Here is a 27,403-nt window from a genome sequence, read left to right on the forward strand (position 1 = left end):
ATTTGGGTCACGTGACCGTCCCACCCAATGGCTGAATTGGAGTGTTGCACTGCGGGCATTGGCTGATTTGGGTCACGTGATTTGGAGCGGCGGAAAGGAACCAAAAAATAATAATAATAAACACTGAACAGACGTAGACAAAATGGGGGCATCTTTGGACACCCCTGCGGCTTGTCCTTTGTGTAGTTATGCATATCGGGACCCGATCACGTTGAAGTGCAAGCATCGTTTCTGCAAGTGTTGAAAAGTCGTACAGTTCCCTCCCCCTTGTATATATTTACTGTATGTCACAAATGTAACAGTACTGCATGGTCTGCATCCCCTTAACAATTGTGTGTATTGCGCTGTACTTGAAGTGCAAGCATCGTTTCTGCAAGTTTCTGGAGTGACTTCGCGACCGGTCCGTTTTATTGTCCAAGTGGCGGTGCAACACCTCGTACAAGATTGATTGATTGATTGATTGATTGATTGAAAAGTTTATTAACAGATTGCAGAATGGGTACAGTACAGTTCAATACATACAATTGTTAAGAGGATGCAGACCTGAGAAAGACTGATGAATGAATTGAAAATGGGGGACCCTGTAAACAAGACGAAAGTATTTCTCTGGGCTGCATCCCCTTAACAATTGTGTATTGAGCTGTACTGTACTGTACCCATTGATTGATTGATTGAAAAGTTTATTAACAGATTGCAGAATGGGTACAGTACAGTACAGCTCAACAATACACAGACCAGAGAAAGACTTTCGTCTTGTTTACATCAGGGTCCCCCATTTTCAATTCATCATAACATATATGACATACACGACATACAGATAGACAGTACTGCTACATCTATACATTTATGACATACCAGATTTGCAAATACAGTACTGTTTTTGCTACAAAAAGTGTCCAGAAAAAGAGTGTATATACATACATACTTCCTTAACTGTCTCAGGTGGTAGAGGCGCTGCTTCACCTTCTTTACGACTGAGTCTAATAATAATAATAATAATTTAGGACCTGCTCAGAGGTCATCAATCGGCACACATGCGATGCATGCATGCAATTCGTATCTGCGATTAACCCATCCCATCGTCCTTCCCCCCCAAGGGCAGCCGGGAGCAGACGGGCGTCAACGTGAGCCGCGCCAGGGGACCAATCCAAGTGCTCCTGTCCGTCTTCGTCAAGGACGCCACAGCGTTAGCGATCTGTTGTTGTGCATGTTTTTCCATTGGGTTTATCTTATCGGGAGGGAAACCCTTGCGAGCACATGCAAACATGCAAACTCCACACAGAAAGGCCCGGGAGATACCCCACCTGGGTAACTGGCATCATGGAAACCTGGTCCCCAAGCGGGAATCGAACCCTGAACCTTCTTGCTGTGAGGCGACAGTGTTAACCACTACACCACCATGCCGCTATCGTCTATGTGTGTTGTCCATGTCAGGTCCTCTGAGATGTGGACCCCCAGGTACTTGAAGCTGCTCACCACTTCTGTATGCATGTTGAGACTCTGTAGCCAGACTGTTAAACTGAAAATATTCTTGGATTTGTGCAAAAACACACTTTTCCATGATTTTGCTTAAAACTGGTAAAATGCTTATAGGTCTGGAGTTGCCCTCATTAAAAAATGATTTGGAGTCTTTGGGTAAAGGAGTAACCTTAGCCTCCTTCCATCTCTTTGGACATAGTCCCACTTGTATACATCTATTAATAATATGACACACTGGACTTAAAAGCTGTTCTTAAATCTTGAACTCTTGGCATGTATGGCCGGTATCTCCTCCCTGGGGGAAGGAGCTGAAAGAGGTGATGTGCTGGGTGAGACTGGTCCTTGATGATACACTTGGAGCGGTGGAGGCAGCGGGAGGTGAAGACGGAGGTGATGTTTGGTAGAGGAGTCCCGACGATCCTGCCTGCCGCCTTCACCACCCTCTGTAGAGCCTCTTGCTCTGCCTTTGTGCAGCTGGAGAACCACACAGACACACCGTAGGTCAGCACACTCTCTATAGTTACTGTCTGTACAATACTGCTGTAGGCCTATAATACTTATGTAAATAAGTAAGGCAATTGAAATATATCTGCAGTACAGCTCAATACACACAATTGTTAAGGGGATGCAGACCAGAGAAAGACTTCCGTCTTGTTTACATCAGGGTCCCCCATTTTCAATTCATCATAAATGTACAGTTCCCTCCCCCTTGTATATATTTACTGTATGTCACAAATGTAACAGTACTGCATGGTCTGCATACCCTTAACAATTGTGTGTATTGCGCTGTACTGCATTCTGCAATCTGTTAATAAAGTTTTCAATCAATCAATCAATCCGGGCCTGTGACGTCACTGTACCCATTCTGCAATCTGTTAATAAAGTTTTCAATCAATCAATTAATCAATCAATCAATCAATCCGGGCCTGTGACGTCACTGTACCCATTCTGCAATCTGTTAATAAAGTTTTCAATCAATCAATCAATCAATCAATCGGTCACTGTACCCATTCTACAATCTGTTAATAAAGTTATCAATCAATCAATCCGGGCCTGTGACGTCACTGTACCCATTCTGCAATCTGTTAATAAAGTTTTCAATCAATCAATCAATCAATCCAGGCCTGTGACGTCACTGTACCCATTCTGCAATCTGTTAATAAAGTTTTCAATCAATCAATCAATCAATCCGGGCCTGTGACGTCACTGTACCCATTCTGCAATCTGTTAAAGTTTTCAATCAATCAATCAATCAATCAAACAATCAATCGGTCACTGTACCCATTCTACAATCTGTTAATAAAGTTTTCAATCAATCAATCAGGGCCTGTGGCGGTCACGTGTACCCATTCTGCAATCTGTTAATAAAGTTTTCAATCAATCAATCAATCAATCCCGCAGTGCAACGTGACCCAAATCAGCCAATGCCCGCAGTGCAACACTCCAATTTAGCCATTGGGTGGGACGGTCACGTGACCCAAATCAGCCAATGGAAGCGAGCGTCCTCAGCCTGCGGTATCCTCAGCCGGCTGGAGACGTGGTTCTGCAGGTGGATAGTATTGAGTAGCGCGCTTGCTCCTGGGGCTGCCGCGGGGCGTGGCCGCGGCGGGTCACGTGCCTGTCGAGGCCAATCAGGCCTACCCCGGAAGTAGGAACGGTTGCGGAACAGCTACAGGCGGGCGGGTCTGTCCGACGGTGGCTGTGCTCAGTGCTCACTGTTCAGCTGGGAAGTTGTGGGAATAAACCATGGAGCCTCTTTTGAATTATACAAGCCCGTCTGAAGAGCAGCCATTCCACTGATTCGCGTTGATAATATGTTCTGAAGGCAGAATGCAAACTGTTTTGTTCAAGCATAAAAGGAGTACAGAATGTTCGCCACTTCTTTTTGGGGATGTGATTATGTGTCGTGTTGGTTTTTCTTCGACCACAGGAGGCGAGTTTGCGACGCAGAGAAAGCAGGAGGATATGAAAGTAACGCATAGACGCTAAAACAAATGCTGGCGTGTAGGGAGGGTTGGTTTACATTTTTGGGACCGCGGAGGCGCAGACTAGAGAAAGGGCGTCCTGTCCTGATGCTTTTGTAGGCGTCGTCAACAAACCGTGCACATACAGCATTACTACCACCCGAAGCAGAAGATCACAAGTTTGACAAATGGAGTAAAAAAAAGAAACGACAGAAAAGTAGAGGTAAGGAGGTAAATGGTAAGATGGGGGAGCAACAATTGACTTCTGAAGTTTTTATTTATTGGGGGGTTTAACTTTAGCCAAGGCCTAGAAAAATACTTCAGATTTAAGATTTTTTTGTGGTAAAAATAGTAACCCACGCCTGTAATGTCAAAACAAAACACAAGTCAAATACATATATTTCGTAAAATGTAACTTGAATTTTGGCTAATTTTATGAATAGCCTACATATTGTATTATTATTTATTTTACAACAAAGAACAACATTCACTCATAAAAAACAAACAATAAAATAAATGATGTCCAACGATGTAGGCCTACAGCTGATGCATGTATACGGGCTAGACTGTTTGTGCTGCTTTCATGTCAGAGAGAGAGAGTGTGTGAATGAATGAATGAAAACTTTATTAACAGATTGCAGAATGGGTACAGTACAGTACAGCTCAATACATACAATTGTTAAGGGGATACAGACCAGAGAAAGACTTTCGTCTTGTTTACATCAGGGTCCCCCATTTTCAATTCATCGTAACATATATGACATACATGACATACAGATAGACAGTACTGCTCCATCTATACATTTATGACATACCAGATTTGCAATTACAGTACTGTTTGTGATACAAAAAGAGTCCAGAAAGAAAAGAGTATATACATTAGGCGTGGAAACTGTACATTGGATTGGGTGGGGGGGGACTGTACATTGGAGGTGGTTGGGTGGGGGGGGGGGGGGGGGGGGTTGGGTGGGTGGGGGACACTGTACAAACAACACTGTACATTGGATTATTGACAAGACCATACTTGGTAATTTACTGTACATTGGAGGGGGTTGTGTTCGGACATTTACAGGGGCCAGTTTCGAGTTGCAGTCTCCCTTAGGTGTTTTTTGAGAGTGTTTTTGAAAGTGGGTAGTGATTCACATTCCTTTACAGCTTTGGGTAGGGCGTTCCACATTGATGTGGCATAATTGCGAAACGTGTTTAGTCCCTTGTTTGAGCCGAATCTGGGTTTAACATGATTTGTGGAGCTCCCTCTGGTGTTGTGATCGTGGTATTCACTGACCTTTGGGAAGTATTTTGTCATGTACATGGGTACCTTGGTCGTGTAGTGTATCTTGTAGACCAGGCCCATTGCAAGTTGCTGTACTCTGTCGTCTACTCTAAGCCATCCTAGGTTGTCAAAGTGGGCAGGGGTGAGGTGGGTTCTAGGAGTAAGGTCAAGCAGTAGTCTGACCAGTTTGTTTTGAGATGTTTGTAATTTTGTTTTTAGCGCCTTTGAGGTGCTTTGGTACCATGAGGTGCAAGCATAGTCGTAGTACCCTTGAATGAGTGCTCCTGCTAGAGTCTTCAGGGTATTCTTGTTTACCAGTGAGGAGATCCGGTACAAGAATCGAGTTCGTTGGTTGACTTTTTTTTATTACATTGGATGCCATTTTGTCACAGGAAAGATTTGCCTCTAGGATGGAACCCAGGTAGGTAATATAAGAGAGTGTGTGTGTCATTTGGCCAGAGTTTAGAAATTGACAGTAATTCTAGTAAACTAGTAATTCTGTTCAATTAAACTATTTGCTCAATATATCTCAAAAATAGTTACTGTTCTGGTTGGGAGTCTCTTAGGGCAGGAGTTCAAATCAGTCCATTTAGCACAGAGCAGGTTTGTCGCGTGGAGATTCGTCAGAATGCCATCTCTCTTCCTAATTTATGCAAATGTCATGACGAGAACAAGTTACAGGTTGAACCCCCCCCCCCCCAACTCGGCAAAATCTGCATACTATGGCTCGCTGATAACAAACTATCATTACACCTGGGTAAAACAGAGTCCATTCTCTTCGGATCAAATAACAAACTCAGCAAGACCGCTTCTCAGTTACAGTGGGTGACAATATTGTCACAATTATAAAATTATAGGTCTAGGTTCCATCCTAGAGGCAAATCTTTCCTGTGACAAAATGGCATCCAAGGTAATAAAAAAAGTCAACCAACAAACTAGATTCTTGTACCGGATCTCCTCTCTGGTAAACAAGAATACCCTGAAGACTCTGGCAGGAGCACTCATTCAAGGGTACTACGACTATGCTTGCACCTCATGGTACCAAAGAACCTCAAAGGCACTAAAAACATGATTACAAACATCACAAAACAAACTGGTCAGACTTCTACTTGACCTTACCCCTAGAACCCACCTCACCCCTGCCCACTTTGACAACCTAGGATGGCTTAGAGTAGACGACGGAGTACAGCAACTTGCAATGGGCCTGGTCTACAAGATACACTATACGACTAAGGTACCCATGTACATGTCAAAATACTTCCCAAAGGTCAGTGAATACCACGACCACAACACCAGAGGAAGCTCAACAAATCATGTTAAACCCAGATTCGGCTCAAACAAGGGACTAAACACGTTTTGCAATTATGCCACACCAATGTGGAACGCCCTACCCAAAGCTGTAAAGGAATGTGAATCCCTACCCACATTCGAAACCGCTCTTAACTAGGGATGGGAATTGATAGGATTTTATCGATACGATTCCATTATCGATTCTGCTTATCGATTCGATTCTTTATCGATTCTCTTATCGATACCTGATCAATTTATAATTTAAATAAATAAATTGGAAATGCAACAGAACTAAGCTGGTTAGAATAACAACATGCAACTTGACATTTCTGATTGTCATTTATTGTTGAGCCCCCATGTCAGGGGCGACAGTGGCTCGGGAGGTAGAGCAGTCGTCTGGCAATCCGGAGGTTCCCGGTTCGATTCCCGCTCCTCCCGGGCAGCGTGTCGATGTGTCCTTGAGCAAGACACTTAACCCCTAACTGCTCCCGATGAGCAGGTTGGCACCTTGCATGGTTGCCTGCGCCGTCGTTGTGTGAATGTGTGAGTGATTGGGTAAAATGTAAGGAACAAATTGTAAAGCGCTTTGGATAAAAGCGCCATATAAAAAAGCAGCCATTTACCATGTCAGAAAAATACAAAAACTGTAAAAAATAAAACATTAACTATAGCCTACACTTAAATAAAATAATGTATTTGAGATTCTCTTAATTTTTTTTTATTTTTTTTCTTAAACTAATTTAATCTATTGAATAACAGTCGTTATTCCTCTGACTTCTGTCTCACACACACACACACACACAGACACACAGAGCTCCCTCCCCGGGCCCCTGTCCTGTAAAGTATTGGCTTGTGTTGCTAACACGGACACATTTGTATGTTGCACCATGGTACTTCCTGTCTGACGGACTCAGAGTAGAGACTTAGTAAATAAACAATCCGGCTCTTATTATATGTGAACTAAAGAGTACAAGGTTTACACAACAGTCCCCACCCGCTGTTTTATTATATTTGTACCTGTACTATCCGCTGTCAGCTGTTTATCTCTCTTTGTGAGCTTGATTAAATAGCGTTAGCTCACGTTAGCTAGCGATAGCTCCGCGGCTAATTTTAGCTCACCCTAAACTAAATCAATGACTAGGTTATAAAGCATTCAAGTAGTTTTCACTGCACATAGAAGTAGCCAAACAGCGGGAGCATTTCGGGAGCATATTACCAAAACCCAGGCAATTTCGAGCCCTTAATGAATCAAATAGAGTCTGCCATGGCTACATGCTAACGCTAACATTATTACGCAACTAGGAAAAACCTGGCAGCGATAAGGGAATCGAAAGTCACGGGAGCCACACGGTTCCAGGCATCGGCCAATTAGGAACCGGTTCCCAACCGGAACCGGTTTTCGATTCCCATCCCTACTCTTAACACTTTGATTGCCCATAACGAGATTTTTTTTTTTTTTTTATTTTATTAGCGATCTGAATTCACATTTCAACAACCGAGTCTACCGTTGGTAAGCCTGCCCCACCAGGCGCTCAGATGTGAAAAAGCGCCCCCTATCGTCTCCCAGATGGTAATGCACATTTTGGATTGGACTCAATGAAAATTGATGAGAAAAAAAAATCCGGAATCCACATTTTACTTCTCACGCATGTAACCAGAGCCGATCAGATTCATTCTGGACCCTCAGGACAGCGTGTAATATGTCTTTACAGTACGTAGCATTGGATCAATAAAAAATTATCGATTTTCGGAATGGCGATCAGGAATTGGAATAATCCATTTGGATACCATCTGATCTCAGGTAAGGAATCTATTTTACCAGTCTTAGGATAATCTGACCTTTTTTCACGGAGATATAAGCTTTCCCCCTATGTGATATGGCTGTTTTGACTGTGCGAGTGATCAGGAAATATGAGAATCGATTTACAGCTTGCGGCACCAGCGTGCATACGTACACATAATATACTATCGATAATCTAGCGTTTATTTGAAAACGATTCATAAATAGGCCGAAAAATTACTGTTCTAGAATATTACAGTACATTATCACCTGTGTAGACTAAACTATGCACAGAATTATGTCAGTCTACAAGGTCCGGATTCTACATGGTCCGGCAATGTAGACCTTGTAGACTCCACTACAGACCAATTATCAGTGAATGTTCATGCATTTTTAAGAAGGGCAACTTCCACAAAAAAACAAAGAACTCACCAAAACATCTCAGTAGCACCTTATCTAAATGTTATATTTCATATATGGAGATTCATATTTATTTATGTATTGCATGCATTTCTACATTTTATTTCCTATTTTGTTTATTCATCCCAGTATCTTTCTTTCTTATGTGTGGAATTCTACAAGGCGCGCGCACACACACACACACACACACACACACACACACACACACACACACACACACACACACACACACACACACACCTACACACACACCTACACACACACCTACACACACACACACACACACAGACACACACACACACACACTTACATTTAGTCATTTAGCTGACGCTTTTATCCAAAGCGACTTACAAGTTCTGTATGACAAGACAGCAAGAAGGGTACAACTCTATCAGCTGAGTAACAATGTTCATCAAAGTGTTGCGTGTTACAGTGTAGGTTAGTTTATTAGGACAAGTGCATTACAGTAAGGTTAGTCACGTTTTTTTTTTTTTTTTTTTTTTTTATCATTTCAGATAATGGTTGAAGAAGTGAGTCTTTAGTCGACGGCGAAAGATTGGACGGGATTCGGCTGTCCTAACTGGGATGGGTAGTACACACACACACACCTACACACCTACACACCTACACACACACACACACACACACACACACACACACACTTACATTTAGTCATTTAGCTGACGCTTTTATCCAAAGCGACTTACAAGTTCTGTACGACAAGACAGCAAGAAGGGTACAACTCTATCAGCTGAGTAACAATGTTCATCAAAGTGTTGCATGTTACAGTGTAGGTTAGTTTATTAGGACAAGTGCATGACAGTAAGGTTAGTCACGGTTAGATTTTTTTTTTTTTTTATCATTTCAGTCTTTAGTCGACGGCGAAAGATTGGACGGGATTCGGCTGTCCTAACTGGGATGGGTAGTTCACACACACACACACACACACACACACACACACACACACACCTACACACCTACACACCTACACACACACACTTACATTTAGTCATTTAGCTGACGCTTTTATCTGAAAAAGAGTGAAAGGGTTAAAATGATGTGGGCCTGGCTACTGTATATTCCAGCAGCACCTTGATCATAAGATGACGTCTATGTATTGTGAGTTGCGTACCTCGTGCTGAGTTAACCCGTTGTATGTTGAATAACTAACTGCCTTTAATCAGTCGTGGAAGAAGTACACTGTTCCTTTACTTTAAGTAAATGTAGAAATACCCAGATAAATTAGTACTCTGGTAAAAGTCCTCCATTCAAATGTACTTAAGTAAAAGTAGAGAAGTATTTGCAATTGAATCATGTACTCGTGGCTGCATGTGTGTGTGTGTTCAAATCAAATTTATTTAGCGGGTTTATGACCACACCTAAATTAACCATTACTACTAGGGATGTCCCGATCGCCTTTTTTTGCTTCCGATCCGATCCCGATCATATGATTTTAAATATCTATCGATCCGATCGTTTCCGATCCGATCTTTCACATTAGTAATCAATTTTGACGCATTTTTGTCAGAAACTGGCAGAGTGAGACAAGCCCATCTGTTGCCTATATCCGGGGCGCGAGCGCGGAGGCGTTTGTTATTACATTCACCCTGAGAAATGTGCTTCTGCTTCATATGAGAAATATTAAAAGTTTCAATATATGTTTGCACATTAGTATACATTCAGTGTTCGACTTACGTAATGGTCCATTCTGGTCTGAAACGCCGACGATAAAGTCACGTAACGTTATCCTCCTGTTGAAAAGTTAGTTTGAAAACTTCGCCTCGAGCCTGCTGCTTCATGAGTTTTTCCTCCACGCGGAATCTCCTCCTTGCAAACATTGCAACTGGCTTGACTTTCTATTTTTAAATGCTTAGTTCCAAACCTCTGACATTAAGTCTAGCTGCTCAAGTCAGTGGATATTAACCGTGTTTCGGGAGCGACGTGTTGTTGTTGTGATGTGGTCGCGACTCGCGTGTAGCGTGTAGCGTCTAAATTAAAGGGAATGTTTGTTGCAACGGTGAAAATTAAAGGGGAATGTGTTTGTTGTGGATAATTATTCTGCTCTGTGTGACAATAAATACATTAATGATGATATATTATGTAATTTAAAACCAAAACTAAGGCCTCCGTATGAGTTTAAGACGTGGACATGGTCATGTTTGTTGAATAAAATTTTTTTTTTTTGACTGCCGATTTTTATTATTATTTTTTCCCGATCCCCGATACTCTGAAAAGCACGTGATCGACGCCGATTCCGATCACGTGATCGGATCGGGACATCCCTAATTACTACTACTATTGACTACAGTAAGTCTGTGAGGAGGCATGTTCAATAGATGTAAATGTAACATGTAAACATGTAACACTGATATTAGTAACTCGCAACCCATTGGCCAGAGTTTAGGAATTGACATGAAAACACTGATATTAGTTAGGGATGCCCCGATCACGTTTTTTGCCACCGATCACCGATCGTCGTGAGCCATATCGGCCGATACCGATCCGATACCGATCGGTTTTGATAAAAAATTTTTTAAATTATTTTATATAATTATTTTATTTATTTTTTATAAAATATATATATTATATAATTAGACTTGTACTTGTATTATCTGCGAGACATCGCCACCACGCAACAAGCTCCACTGTCTGTGTGTACTCTAGTAGCCTCCAGCTATGGCCAGGATTCTCCGGAGCTGCAGCTGGACCTATACTCGAGTAGCCTCGAGCTACTGCCAGGATTCTCCTGCGCTGCAGCTGGACCCTATTGGTATAACGTTACTGTGCTCAGCAAGCCCTCAGCTCGAATACGCGTCGAATCAGTGTTATAAGACATTGATATCAGGAGCTATCTGTAGCTACTGCTAGCCGGATATATACCGTTAATACAACGCCTCAGTGAATTATTTAGTTCAATGGGACATTTCGTTTTGAACAGTGAACTAACTTGCGCTAACGTGAGCTAACAGTGGTATCATACACGTCTCTACTAGACCAGGGGTGGCCAACCCGCGGCTCGTTTTTTTTTTTTTTTTTTTTTTTTTTTTTTCACTCATTCCATAAGGACGTAGAATAAACATTTACAATTTTTTTTTAAATGGTCCATTTGCATGTTCTTGGTATCTGAATCTAGGGACATATATGGATCAGTGTCAGAAATAGTGTGTCTGTTACTAGGGTTGAGTAAATTGTAATGAACCAAAGGAGAATATCAATTCTATTTATGTATCTTTGACTGTGAATAACACCATGCTAAAATTGACCAGACCTGAAAAATCTAAGCAAATGAAGGGAAGATGATTAAACAGAAGGTTTTGTAGATACAGTACTGAATTCTGCCATCTTTTATATAATGTAAATTTCTCCACCATTTTTCATCATATTGCAACATCGTTTTTTGCAAGACGTTCACAGAAAGGTAGAGAAACTAACTGCGTTCTGTTTTATGGCAATAACGTTCAGGTTTGTGGGAGATAATCCGAAAAAATAAGAGAAATTAAAAAGTAAATCCAGAAGTCAGATGATTGACAGGGGCTGGTGTGAGTTTGGTAGGGTAGTTTTTCGAAATTTGAAAGCCCTGAGTCTCTTCCTTCAAAAGACTACACTCACTTTTGGCTGTGCCACTTCCTCCTGTCAATATGCGCCGGTTTCCGACTCAATGCCCTGAGATTTCTATAATCTTATATTTCACTAATAACAGTTAAAATAATTGGTAAACAAACGTAATGCTGAAAATATACACTTTTACTGTATATCTCTGGCTTAAGAGGTTAACCCTGTGAGGCCCAAATTAAAAAGAAATTAGCAACTTCAGAGGCCAGAGGGTGGGACATATAAACACATTTACTATAAAATAGCATTGTGAGGCTGAACAACAGGACCAATTGACTATACATGTGCTTAAAGGGGAACTATCTTATAAATGGCCTTTTTCAGTGTTTACCATTGTTTCTTAGCTATGTGGACTTATATTAATAGGATATATGTCTCTAATTCTCAATATTGGCGCATTCTTCCAATTCTCCTCTCACAATATTCACCCTCACTGAACTGAGTCATCTGAAAATTTGCATATCTGTGATGTCAGAGATTTCTCAGCTGCATAATAATGTGGCAGTTGATGTGGCAGTTGGCACCAGGCCACACAGTGGTTGGCGCCCAGCCTCAAAACGGCTTAAGATCTTGAGGTAGAAAAATGCAGTTTTTAGTACTTGATTAGAAATACAAAACAATGCATTTTTTTTGAAAAAAAACCTAGGTGTTCCATAGACTCACAGGAATTGTGTAAAAGTGCCCAAATAGTGAAAGAAATAGTAAAATAGTTCCTCTTTAAAAAAATTTAAATAAACATAATTTTTTTAAATGGCTAAAAGTGATTTTGTAATTTTGCAACCGTGGGTCTCACAGGGTACTTTTAACCCTGTGAGGCCCAAATAAAAAAGACATTAGCAACTTCAGAGGCCAGAGGGTGAGACCTATAAACACATGAAGGGTGCCGTGACTGAAAAAAAAGGTTGAGAAACGCTGGTATATGGTGTGGCTCTTTGTGGTACCACAGTCATTTTTGTGGCTCTTAGTCTCTGACTGGTTGGCCACCCCTGTACTAGACTATTGCTGGAGCATTTGTTGATATCAGGAGCTATCAGTAGCTAGCCGGCTAGATACCGTTCGGTTAGACAATGCCTCATCATGTATTAAACTAAAAGTGAATAGTTGACTGGGTCATTTTGTAACGGTACCTAACGTTAGCTCAGGGAGACGCCGTCCTCCCGTCCCACTAGACTAGACCCGTGTTTACATGCGTGCGGGAGGGGCTGGAGGGAGGAGTAGACGCCGCACCACCCGGTGTCTGAGACAGAACTCAGCGAGTGAGATCGGTTTTGACGATCGGCGAAAATAAAGCATTATCACCGATCACCTATCGCATATTTATACTGATTATCGGCCGATAACGATCGGTGGCCGATCGATCGGGGCATCCCTAATATTAGTAACTCGCAAACCAAGCATAGTACATACAACTTTAGGAGTCTGAGCTATTCATTTAATTCATTAATTTATTACATCCTAATAGCATCTTATTTATTTATTATTTATACAAATTTATTTGTAAGGCCTGACAACACACGTTAATGTCCCCATGGGCCGGACACGTCTTCTTTAAACAAGCCGAGAAGAAACATCACAATAAATCAAGAACAAAACAAAAACACCATAAAGTCCAAACACAAAATTTTTTTAAGTAAATGCAAAATAAATGCAACACTCCCAGACATACCCCACGCGAATGTAAGGAAAAACTCACTAAAACCTACTGTAGCAATAGGAGAAAATGCACCACAGGCAATGTGGAGGAGAGAAACCTTAGAAGGGCCATTCAAGGGGGGGATCTCCCTTCTTAGATGTCGGTGTTATAGTGTTGCAATAAAACAGGCGAACAGTTGTTACAGGTGTTCCTGTGGGTCACCCATCTTACGTGTGTGTGTGTGTTAATCTAATGATAATTAAAGACTTCTTCTATATTAGGGTGGCGCTTATTAAATTAATTACTATTATTAAATTGATTATTAAATTAATCGTTGACAGCATAGGGGAGCTGTAGGTAAATGTGAGCGAGAGGCATTTAGAATATTTTTTTACCTGAATCCTATCGTTCGGCAATTGGACATACAACTTACCAACATGGTCCAGAGCTCGGCCACGTGAGGTCACGCTGTGGAGAGCAGACCTCTTCCGCATTGGTTCTCAAACCTTTTCACGTCAAGCACTCCATAACAGTTTATTCTGTAAGTGGAGATATAACAGAGGAGAGTGAAGGCTATGGACTGCTCCGGAAGGTTGGAGAGCTGTTCCATCTCCCCGTCTCCCGAAGTCCGTAACCTGGGCATCACCCTCGACTTCACACTTTCATTCCACTCACACATCAAATCCGTTACCAAGTGTGCCTTCTATCACCTCAAAAACATATCCCGTCTCCGCTCATCACTCTCAGATCCTGTGGCTGAGACCCTGATCCACTCATTCATCACCTTCCGGTTGGACTACTGCAGCAGAGTCCAGTTCGGGGTAGCTAGCAAATCCCTGGACAGGCTCCAGTATGTTCAGAACTCAGCTGCCAGGGCTCTCACTCACACCAAGCCCTGGCAGCACATCACCCCCACCCTCATCCACCTCCACTGGCTCCCAGTTAGGCCTGCCGCGATAAGCAATAAATCGATTAATTGCCGCGATAATTAAAATTAATGCAATGATTTTGACGGGCGCGATTAATTGCTATTTGCGCGTTTGTTTTAATGAGGCGGAACCAGTCCAGTACCCCTCGTCAGTCACTCCGTGTGGGGGGCCACTGGCCTTACTACAGAGCACAGCACGGGAGCTCCGTGGGGCACTAGCAACGCCACATATAGCTTAACTACATTTCTCAATAGTGTTGCTCCTTTTAACCAAATAGCGTTCTTTGTAGTGTAACGTTAGCTATTTTTAGACCCAAGTAGTTACTCGCTACTGCCCGGAGAAACTGGACTGCTAAATAAAGATTAAAGATCTAGTGTTGATGCTCATTCAATGCCAACATTAGCTAAATAGCTAACAAACGAAATACAACATATAGCATAGCTACAACACAGAATAACGTTAATACAATTACATGCATCATTGTTTACAATGAACGGGTGGGACTAGTCAAAGGACTGGACACGGGGACAAGTTAAACATGAATACATTTATTATAACAGGTAATCGAGTTGCGCTCCCGTGCCTACGCACCACAGGGCTATTCTATTCTATACGGCTTTGACGCTTCCTCCTCATCGTTGATTGCCTGTAGTAGCTGCATCTAACGTTAGTAGCTAACGTTAAAACTAATCTAAAGTTAGTTGCTCACCAACAATCTCAACATTTGTTTTATCATTAGCTCAAAAACACAGAACCGGACGAGATGCTGCTAGGATAATAACAACAATACTTCCGCTCCGGTCGGTGGGCTTCAAAATAAAAGTCTAAAACCAGAAAAGACGGAGCGGTGGGCTTCAAAATAAAAGTTTTGGGAAATAAATTTCTCAAAAAAAATATCTCTAACCGGTCGCAATAATATCGCTTATCGCGATATTTTCGGGGGCAATTAATCGCCCAGCAAAATGTGTTATCGTGGCAGGCCTACTCCCAGTCAAGTTCTGCATCTCTTTCAAACTCCTGCTCCTCACCTACAAATCCCTCCATGCCCTCGCCCCCCGATACCTGTCTGATCTCCTCCACCAGCACACTCCATCCCGGAACTTACGATCTTCTGATCTGGGTCTCCTTTCTATCCCTCGCACCAGGTTGCAGACTTTCGGTGACGGAGCCTTCAGTGTGGCGTCCCCTACCCTCTGGAACTCTCTCCCCCCTGAAATCCGCAACACCCCAACCCTAGACAGTGGACACTTTCAAAACAGCTCTCAAGACGCACCTTTTCACCAAGGTTTTCCCCAGTTAGTTTAGATTAGATTTAGGTTTCATTATCCCTCTACCTGCCCCCTCATCACCCCCCTTTCCCCTATTGTCCCTTTAACCTAGCCCTCTTGACTTGTGAAACGACCTTGTGTTTTTTGAAAGGCGCTATATAAATTTGATTTATTATTATTATGGACAGCATAGTCATTCTTATAGGGCCTACATTGTGTTAACTTCTACTGAATATAATATTACGATAGGATATTCCTTTATTGATCCCTAATTCATGCATCATAGCAGCATGGGGGAGGGAGGAGGGGAGGTACAGGTACATGGTAATATTAGAAGACATGATACAGGTCATACAATTATAGTACAGTAGAAAAGTAAAAATAAAAATAGGCAGTGTAAACAATATAACAATATAATTAACATCAAGTAGGCAGTGTAAATCAAGGTGCAGATGAGGGTCTGTGTCAGTTATATTAACATTACAATAAATATAGTTACAATAGACACTATAATCTAAATATATACCATGAGTAAGTAAGTATACAGTACACAGGTGCAGTATGCATAAGGTACGTATGGCATGATATACGTTATGTTGTCCGTAGGGCTGTCTTAATACTTCGAAGCTTCGAAGTATTTTTTTTGCCTCCAAAATCTTGCGCCTCCATTCCAATGAAACGAAAGTAAGCGGCGCCTCGACTCCACCTCTCTACAACAAGCACGTGGAGATTATCTGTGTTGAAAACAACAAGGACATGTGCAGCAGACATGTCGACGAAGAAGTCATCAGACGTGTGGTTACACTTTAAAATATGCAAAGACAATGCCCAAAAAGCCGAGTGCCAGATATGCCAGAAGAAAATGGCATATCACAACTCTACAACAACTTTGTCAAATCACCTAAAAAACGTAAGTATCGTTGTACACGACGGCGACGCCACACAAAACATTAATAAGGCTATGCCTATGCTGCTATGACTAATGTGTTACCAAGTTGGCTAATTTAATTGTAATCATCTGCTTTTGTATGTGCATTGTCTGATATAATTATAAATTAAATATAATATAATTGTTTGCTTGATAGACGAAGGTTGCAACATAATTATGTAATGTCATGTCGTTGGCTGTGAGATCAGCCCCACTGCACTCAGGCAGCGCAGCCGAGTGAAACCTTGTTGGCTGCGTCACAGTCACGAAAGGGGCTACTTAATTAATTAATCCAATCCACTTTATTTATAGAGCACATTTAAAAACAACAAAGTTTACGTGCTGTACAAGTCCCACAACATAAACAAATAATAATAATATTATAATTAATAATTTTTTTTATCTTTATTTTTTTTATCGAAGCTTCGAATTAAAATCGAAGCTCGGCCCCGAAGCTTCGATTGCCAAAAAAAGCTTCAAAGGTCAGCCCTAGTTGTCCGTTTAGGTGGGAGTCAGACACACAGTGATCACCTAGTGAAATTACTTTTGAGATGCTCTAGTGAACTGCAGAAGCCATTTCCTCAACAATTTTCTAATGTAGTAGAGGCCCAACTCAAGGGAAGTTAAAGACATAATGGAAATGGTGTGTGTTTTGTTCAACATACCTCTCTAGCGTGTGTTGATGATATTGTCAGCAGTTCTGTCTCACGTTGGCCCCTAATAACATTCACAGTCCAGACAAACTGAACAGCTTTTATTTCCTATTTTTATCAGGTAAATAACAAGGAAGGATAAACCAGATTGGAAAGATGGCGCCGCTACGACCGGCTGCCTGTCTGTGCGCTCCGTCGAGACTGTGCATACTTTTGTTAATATTTATAGTTTTAAGAGTTTTGTCTGTACCAACAGTAGGTGCATTTAATGTGTATGACCGTCAGTCACTTATAGACATTGGATTACGGGAAACTTACCGACTGGATTACTCTCTGGATCAGCTCTCTGAACCGCAACAATGGCCCGTTGAGATCTTGAGGACATCAGGACCGGATCTCGCCCCCAGGGACAAAGGACCCAGACGGCGAGGAAAGAGAGCTGGAGTCCGTAACAGGCTGAGAACCAGGCGGCACAGGACACCACTACCCAGTATATTGCTAGCCAATGTACAATCAATAGACAATAAACTAGACGACATCCGAGCAAGGATTCAATTCCAGAGAGACGTTAGGGACTGTAACGTTCTCTGCTTCATCGAGACGTGGCTGGTGCCAGAAGTCCCAGACCACGCCATCCAACCGGCCGATCATTTCTTCATTCACCGCAAGGATAGAACAGCAGAATCCGGTAAACAACGTGGAGGAGGTATTGCCTTCATGTTGAACAAAAATTGGAGTGACCCAACTAACGTGAAGGAATTATCCAACCACTGCTCCCCAGAACTGGAATATATAACCATCAAGTGTCGTCCTTTCTTCCTCCCGAGGGAGTTAACGGCGATCGTCCTGGTCGGAGTGTATATTCCACCGCAAGCCAGCAACAAGGTTGCGCTCTCCAGACTACACGACGAGGTAAATAGAATCCAAGAGGCGAATGTTAACGCCGCCATTTTAGTTCTGGGAGATTTCAATAGCGCCAATCTGAGAAAGGTATTACCTGACTTCTATCATCATGTGACTTGCAACACCAGAGGCGGTAACATCCTAGATCACTGTTACACGCAATTTAAAGGTGGCTACAAGGCTCATTCTGATAGTGGCTTCGGTAAGTCAGATCACGCATCAATTTTTCTTTCACCAAAGTACAGACAGAGAATTAAAAGTACTCCCGTAGTCTCGCGAGAGGTGCAGAAATGGGATGTGACGTCGGAGGATACGATCCGGTCAGTGTTTCACAACACAGACTGGAATGTGTTCCGCGACACAGATAACATTAATGCCTACACGGAGACAGTGCTGGACTATGTTTGTACTAGGGTGAAAGAAACAATCCCCACTACCAAAATGAAAGTTTACCCAAATCAAAAACCCTGGGTAGACAAATCCGTCCGGGAAGCTCTGAGAGAGCGCACCAAAGCATACAACGACGGCCTAGAGGCAGGCAACATGAATGACCACAAGGTGGCGCGATACAACGTAAGGAGGACTGTGTCAGAGGCCAAACGACGCTACAGGGATAAAATTGAACTCCAGTTTGAACAAGCTGACTCTAGAGCTATGTGGCAGGGGCTCAAAACGATGACAGACTACAAAGGCGCCTCCCTCAAACTGAACAGTGACATCTCCTTAGCAAATTACCTCAATACCTTCTATGCGAGGTTTGATGCTGGTAATAACAACACCAGCTCACAAGCCTCGGCAATGGGGGGGGGGGGTCGGCTGCTGATGGAGGCGCAGTGTTCAGGGTAACAGAGCATGAGGTGAGGCGGACCTTTAAAAAAGTGAATATCAGGAAGGCAGCAGGTCCAGACGGCATCCCCGGCCGCGTCCTAAAAGTCTGTGCCGACCAACTGGCCCCAGTATTCACTGACATATTTAACCTGTCCTTAGAACAGGCTGTCATCCCCACCTGCCTGAAGAAGTCCACTATTATCCCTGTACCCAAAAAATCCAAGCCTGCTTGCCTCAACGACTACCGCCCTGTAGCTCTCACCTCCATAGCCATGAAGTGCTTCGAGAAGCTAGTAAAGGGCTACATCTGCTCCTCCCTCCCCATCAACATGGACCCCCTGCAATTTGCATACCGCCCCAACAGGTCCACGGAGGACGCCATATCCCATGTGCTGCACACAGCAGCATCACACCTGGACAAGAGGCAGGGGAACTATGTGAGAATGCTATTCATCGACTACAGCTCGGCATTCAATACCATAGTCCCCTCCATACTCATAGCCAAGCTCAGGGACCTGGGCTTGGGCTATGACCTCTGCCAGTGGGTCTTGGACTTCCTGACTGGCAGACCCCAGGTGGTGAGAGCAGGCAACTGCACCTCCTCATCCATCACCCTCAACATAGGGGCCCCCCAGGGCTGTGTTCTGAGTCCCCTCCTCTACTCCCTGTACACACACGACTGTGTGGCTCAGCGGAGTAGCAATACAATCGTCAAATTTGCTGACGACACAGTGGTGGTGGGCCTGATCTCTGCCAACGACGAGAGGGCCTACCTGGAAGAGGTCAAGGTCCTGGCGGGATGGTGCCAGGAAAACAGCCTCTCCCTGAACGTCAGCAAAACAAAGGAGATGATTGTGGACTTCAGGAGGTCGGGGGTCAAGGACTACAGCCCCCTCAGCATCGACGGGGCACCGGTTGAGAGAGTCAACAGCTTTAAGTACCTCGGAGCCTACATATCCGAGGACTTGACATGGACCACACACATTAACAGTGTTGTGAAGAAGGCACGACAACGCCTCTACTTCCTCAGGCGCCTAAGGAAGTTCCAAGTCAGCCAGAAGATCCTTAAGAACTTCTACTCATGTACAATAGAGAGCATCTTGACCGGCAACATCACCTCCTGGTTTGGGAATAGCACTGCACAAGACCAAAGCAGACTACAAAGAGTGACACGTTCAGCCGAACGCACAATTGGAGGGGGGCTCCCCACCCTCCAGAACATTTACTACAAGCGTTGCAAGGGCAAGGCTAAGAGAATCATTAAAGACTCCAGTCACCCGAACAACTGCCTCTTTGAACTGCTGCGGTCAGGCAAGCGATACAGGAGTCTCAAGGCGAGCACAGAAAGACTCAGAAGAAGCTTCTATCCCCAGGCCATCAGGCTGCTAAACGAACAATGAATGAACACTACACAACAACAACCACCAAACGCACATAGCACACACATCCACACGCACACACTCACTTTAAACAAACACACTGTAGCACCCACTCCACACACTTATAGCACACACCCACTTTAAACAAACACACTGTAGCACCCACTCCCCACACTTTATATTTATGGATGAAGGATTGCACTACAACTCGTACACCTTACTGTAAATTGTACCTAAAATTGTACCTCATCCCATTTCTGCTTTGCACTAGATAGTACTGTACATTAGTACACTGCATAGTATTGTGTATTGTATATTATATGGTAACTCGGAACATTGTACATATGTCTATACCGAACACTGTGACCTCATTTTCTTCTTCTAAATTCATGCTATATTATGTTATTATGTTATTTTTGATACTATCTTGTCTAGCACAGTCTCTGGAGCGTAACAGTAAGAAGCATTTTGTATGAAAGTATTCTGTACTTCTGTATGACAACTATTAAAGAACTTGAACTTGAACTTGAACTTGAGTTGACATGATAAATGGTATTCAATTTCACTTGTAGTGTCTCCACAATATGAAATAGAATACAATGCAAGGATTCAAATAAGTCTCCATCTGAGTCATAGATTCAGTTTCCCACAGTAGAACATTTTACATGTTACATGTTTACATTTTACATTTACATCTATTGAACATGCCTCCTCACAGACTTACTGTAGTCAATAGTAGTAGTAATGGTTCATTTAGGTGTGGCCATAAACCCGCCAGTCTGCAGCAGACCGTAATGCCTGTTCCTCTGAGGTCTTTATTGGAAATTCAACACTTTTTTCAAGGTCCCATTGTGGAAAAACAGACTTTTTCCATTTGTGTCTCTGATGGGCCTACTAACACTCGGAACTGTGAAATAAGATGACCCAGTCAGATTTTGCACCCAGCCCGTAAGATAAACCCAATGGAAAAACATGCACAACAACAAGATCGCTAACGCTGTGGCGTCCTTGACGAAGACGGACAGGAGCACTTGGATTGGTCCCCTGGCGCGGCTCACGTTGACGCCTGTCTGCTCCCGGCTGCCCTTGGGGGGGAAGGACGACGGGATGGGTTAATCGCAGATACGAATTGCATGCATGCATCGCATGTGTGCCAATTGATGACCTCGGAGCAGGTCCTAAATTATTATTATTATTGTATTCAGAAACTGTGCCTTTTTAGCGACCTGTTTGGACTTCCGTCTTTATATGATGGCTCACAAAAAAGCTCATTGCAATGTGTGGTCCTTGACTCGTTTGTGCGTGTGAAAAACGTGTGTACAAAATGATGGCTTGCTTTAGGGCTGGGCGATATGGAAAAAAATCATATCGCGATAACGATATGATAATGTTATCATATTTCTCGATATCGATAATTATCGAATTGTTATAAGTATTAATTTTTATTTTATTTTTATTTTTTTAACAACAGATGTATGTTTATTTTGCAGCAATTCTTTGTCATTGCCGCCATCTTTAGTGTTACATCCCCTCACACTCCAGTTCTCAGGCTGCAGCTGGTTTAAAAGCTAAAGTAAACCGGCTTCTCTGCTGGCTGTGGCTCCAGGGGAGTTGAACAGTTCTGGCTCTGCTCGTTTATTTTCGATCTTTTGGCGCTTTTTTGGTGGACAAACCACCGCAAATGTGCACCGTGACTCATGACTGGAGTCTAGTTCTGCTAGCACACATAGCCTACTGTGTACAGACGGTTTCAAACTGTATTTTAAATTAGAAAGCAAACAAAATAAATGGACAAGAGAAAAATAAATCTCAATTTGGTCAGTATTGTCATTGTCAAAGTCATTACTTTTTTTTTTTTTTTTTTATGATTTTTTAAACAAACATATAAACAAACATGACAACACACGATAAGATATACAAGCATTAATTACAGTGCATATCCAATGAAATTACCATTTAGTCAAATGTCTTATACAGGATATACCCCTAATACCTGTTATCTAAAAACCTACACACATATGCTCTAGCTCGTACCCCCCCCCTCCCGGACCCCCCATTGGATAATCCAACCATTATAACTTGTTCCTAACCAGACACTAGAGCCATATGAAATCCGTTTAATTTTTTTCCAAATTCCATTAAATTTTTTTCCAAATTCCGTTTTTTTCGTTTTAATATTTCAGAATTCTGTATTTTGCTTTGTACGCTCATTTTACCATCAAAAATAGTGTCTAATAAGTGGGAATTAATAAATGTCCACAATTTAATAAGATATAACAGTCCATTTAATAGGGCTGTCTTAAATACTTCGAAGCTTCGCATGGGATTCGAATATGAATATAAAATTTTATTATTAAAAAATATAAAAATATAAATGATATATATATATTTTTTTGCAAAATCAACTCTGCCTCTCTTTGTTAATTACAACAAGCAATGCTGTTTGTTATTTAAGATGAGGTCGGACTCGGCACTGACAGATTTGTGTTCATTGTGCTGCTTTTATAAAGCCTCAAATGACGGCTTACAATATTTCATGAAAGCAAAGTGTTTTGTTTGTCTAAGATTTAAAAAGGTTTAAACTTTACAGCACTGACAAAGTTGAACAAAGTGCTGTACAAGTCCCACAACATAATAAAAAAAAAAAAAAAAATTATATATATATATTTTTTTTAATTTACAGTTGATTCCATTTTTATTGGTCGATTCCGTGATCGCGGATTTCATATGGCTCTACCAGACACTACCATTATATGCTACCATGCAAAGCCATTACTTTAAGTTGCAGGCAAGAAAGACAAGTCTGTCCACCACCTCTGGTTTTAAAACTGCCCTGTTGCAGGTCAAAAAATAAAAAATAAAAAGACGATTTTTTTATTTTTTTTTTATTTCGATATTCGATATCGATTATTAAAATATATCGCGATATTTATCGTTATCGTTATATCGCCCAGCCCTAGCTTGCTTGTAAACTTTCTCTTTCTACCTACTGTATAGTAGAACCTAAAATATGTTCCTCACAACATTAAAGCTTGAAGTTGTATATGAAATAGCTGGATCCTTTGTCATATTTGATGATCTGAATTTAGTTTGATCATGCTTTGGTCCTGCGCAGTTCCAGTGCATGGCATTGGGGAGTGGGAGCAGTTGATTTGCATTTAACACTTTGAATGCCCATCATGAGATATTTCAGCCCGCCCATCACGAGAATTCTCGTTAATTTCTTTTTATTAGCGATCTGAATTCATATTTCATCAACCGAGTCTACCGTTGGGCCTAAAAAAAATAATGGTTTGTTTCCGGTTTTGCCGACCGACCCTGCCGATTTAGGTGCGACCCAATATATTTTATGAGTAACAAAAAAAAGAAATATATTTTTTTTTATAAAGTTTCATAGAAATCTTAGTCAAACCTTTAGTATTATGAATATTAAACATGCTGGCAGAGTACATGCATCCATGTTGTTGTGAACATTTTAATTAAATAAAGAAATTCCCTATCCATAGTCGCCGTGGGAAAGAATAAAATAAAAAATTAAATAAAATAAATTCCCTACCTACCCATGGCCTTAACTGACAACCAACAGGAAACAAACAATATTTTTTGTTATGCCTCGGTACAGCAGCCCCGCCGGGCGCTCAGATGTGAAAAAAGCGCCCCCTATCGTCTCCCAGATGGTAATGCACCCTTTTGGATTGGACACAATGAAAATGCATGAGAAAAAAAACTCCGGAATCCACATTTTAGTATTTTACTACTCACGCATGTAACCGGAGCCGATCAGCTTCATTCTGGACCCTTAGCACCGCGTGTAATATGTGTTTTACAGTATACGCGTGGGATCAATAAAAGGATTGATTTTTGGAATGGCGATCAGGATTGGAATAATCCAATTGGATACCATCTGATCTCCGGTAAGGAATCTATTTTACCAGTCTTAGGATAATCAGACCCGTTTTCACGGAGATATAAGCTTTTCCCCTATAATGTGATATGGCTGTTTGACTGTAAGATCGATCAGGAACTGAGAGAATCGATTTTCAGCGCGCGGCACCAGCGTGCACACTAGGGATGTGCATCTCCATCACTGAGGCCGATGCGATGCGCATCTCGATACGGTGCCAACGATACGATACATTAACGATACATTTGAAGCACCGGGCGATGCGATACGATTCACCCCCTGTTGAGATACGATACAATTCGATACTATTTGATTCAACATAATGCGATTTGGGCAGGGCCGCCTCAGGGGGTGTGCGAGCAGCGCGGTCGCACAGGGCCTTGCGGGAAGGGGGGCCTTGCACAAAAATAAATAAAAAAAAGTTTTTTTTTCTTTTTTTTTGCGAGGCCCCCCTTCCCGCGAGGCCCTTTTTCATCACAGACCTAAAATCTAGTTTTGCTTATATGCTTATATATTTCACATTAGACACGTTTGTAGAATGTTCCTGGCTCTGCGGCTCTGCACTATTCTCTATTGGAGCTCTGGGGCTCTGCAGCAGACATACTATTGGTTTCAAGAAGGGAGGGGTTACATTATGTGTACGCTGGCGTGCGTCAGCTGCGTTTGACTATTTCGCGCGTGCAGCTTTGGAGGTTATGCTTAGTTATGCCAGCCAAAACGAAGAGGACGGTCATTCGGCAGATGGACTGAAGATGAAAGTTGTTGCATGTTAGACAGTTCAGTCCGGCTAGCCATCCCGGCTAAAGGCAGGGACAGCTAGTTAGCTTTAGCTACGTTATAATATTGAGTGCTAACGTGTGGTTCAGTCGGGATAGCCATGATGATGTCGGCTAGTAGCTAGCTTAGCTAAAGACTAACTAGCGTTAGCTAACCTAGAGAGAGCGCGTGCAGCATTGTTATGCCAAGATGAAGAGGACGGTCATTCGGCAGATGAACTTCGTCAACTCCACGCGGTTGTCTCCATCCTCTTGGACGTTTGGTGAGTTTTTAATGCACTCTATTCTATTCCCGCCGTGGATATATCTCTCTCTCTCTCTCGGGAGCCAAACGGGCCGGCTAGCTGTTGTAGTAGCTAACGGTGTGTGGCCTGGTGTCAGCACCTGGTGCGAGGGAGGTGAGCTTGGTGTTTCATTATGAGAATATCTCCATGCTCAAGTCGGCTATAGTCCACGAGGGACTTGTTGCCGGCACCGCTATGGTAAACACCACTCTGTAGTGGGACGTGTATTGCCTTCTTTTTCCCTTCCCTCTTCGGATGAGAAGAGGAAAACACAGCGGCTGTCTGAAGTGTTGGCCTGTATTGCTTTTCTCACGTTGTACAGTTTTTCAGTGGTAGCCGCATAGCTTGCTTCTGCGTTAGCTAGTGGTTAGCGATAGCGGGGTTAAGCTAACTGTTAGCCAGTTAGCTGTTTAGCTACGACGTTAGCTGCTCGTTTTCGCTCGGCTGGGAACGTTAGCTTGATGCTATCAGTTAGCCTAGAGTTAGCTGTTAGCTTGTGCTACGACCATTGACATTAGCCGTGAGAATAGCAGGCTTTGCTTATCTCTCTCATATATGCTCTCTCTCTCTAACACACACACACAGACATGCTCTCTCTCTCTAACACACAAACACACATGCTCTCTCTCTCTCTCTCTTTCTAACACACAGACATGCTCTATATCTCTCTCTAACACACAAAATGACATGCTCTCTCTCTATATATTTCTCTCTCTTTCTAACACACATATACATGCTCTCTCTCTAACACACACAAACAGATATGCTCTCTCTCTATCTCTCTCTCTGGCCTTGCTCTGGTGGAGGGTCAGGGGCATTGCCGGGTCTGTGCAGCGATAACACTGTATATTGACTGTAGAACGGGAGCTCATTCTCGCTCTCTCTCTTGCTATATGTTGACTGTATCATGCCCAGCCTCGGGCAGCGCTATTATTTAAGAATATGTTGACTGTATTAAAAAAAAAAAAAAAAAGAGAAAAAAAAAGATTATATATATATATATATATATATTTTTTTTTTTACCTTTTAGGGGGGGGGGGCTCGCGTTTAAATTTCGCACAGGGCCTCGTATCGCCCCTGGATTCGGGGCGATACGATGCGATTCAACACGATGCAAAATAATGATACGTATGGTATGACAGAGGATTTGGTTGTATTCCTTATAGAGCTTATATTATTATTAAAAATAAAAGAATCTACTGTAAGACAATTTATATAAAAACTCTCGGGTGCCTAAGAAGACTTTTGCATAGTACTGTCTTTTCTATCCACTTTAGCTAAAAACACACACACACAATGTATATACACACTACTGTGAGACAATAATAATCATACACAAAGGGATGGCTTATAGCAGACTTAATGATTTTATAATATTTCACATAATGAAATTAAATGTTTATCATCAACTATCCAATTAGTATTTATATTGTTATCTTTGAACCCCTGTTGTCAAGTGTCTTCAATATACCCCCCCCCCCCCCCCCCCCCACTCCTCACTAATGGAACTGGTGTTGCAGAGTCACGTTAGTTAGTTAGTTAGACACTGTAGTTTAGCGTTAGCTGAATGGCTAACTGGCGTTAGCCAGAGGCTACTAGCGTTAGCAATGTTGATCAATTCTATTCATGTCTCCTCCTCGACTTCCACTGTTTGTTGATAACTGTGACGCGGCTCTCACCTTATGTAGTAGCGAAGCAATAGATCTGCTGTGTGTGCAGTCACAGTGCACTGCTGACAAAAGTGGATGAGAGGAAATTATATGAATGCATTGGTTTTGACCGATGCAAAGACGCTACAACAAGATGCATCGCGAGTTCAGCCTGAAATTTTGCCGATGCGGACTTATTCCACCGGTGCACTCGCATCGTGAACGTTTATGCCGGCGCACCGATGCAAATCGATGAATCGTCACATCACTAGTGCACACGTACACAGGGCTGGGCGATATGGATAAAAATCATATCGCGATATGATAATGTTATCATATTTCTCTATATCGATAATTATCGAATTGTTATAAGTATTAAAAAACGTTTTTTTTTTTTTTTTTTTTTTTTTTTAACAACAGATGTATGTTTATTTTGCAGCAATTCTTTGTC

General features: G+C 42.2%; 1 protein-coding gene across 2 annotated transcripts in view; it reads left to right on the forward strand.

The window, feature by feature from the left end:
- Positions 1–3,182: 3,182 nt before the first annotated feature.
- Positions 3,183–27,403, forward strand: part of LOC311227058 (arylsulfatase I-like) — an 83,083-nt gene continuing 58,862 nt past the window's right edge. For both annotated transcript variants that reach the window (XM_084312575.1, XM_084312576.1), the window contains exon 1: positions 3,183–3,666. The gene's annotated coding sequence lies outside the window, so the exon portion shown is untranslated. The remainder of the gene's footprint in view (positions 3,667–27,403) is intronic.

This window comes from Notolepis coatsorum, assembly GCF_963971535.1.
Source record: "Notolepis coatsorum genome assembly, chromosome: 4".
Lineage (NCBI taxonomy): Eukaryota > Metazoa > Chordata > Actinopteri > Aulopiformes > Paralepididae > Notolepis > Notolepis coatsorum.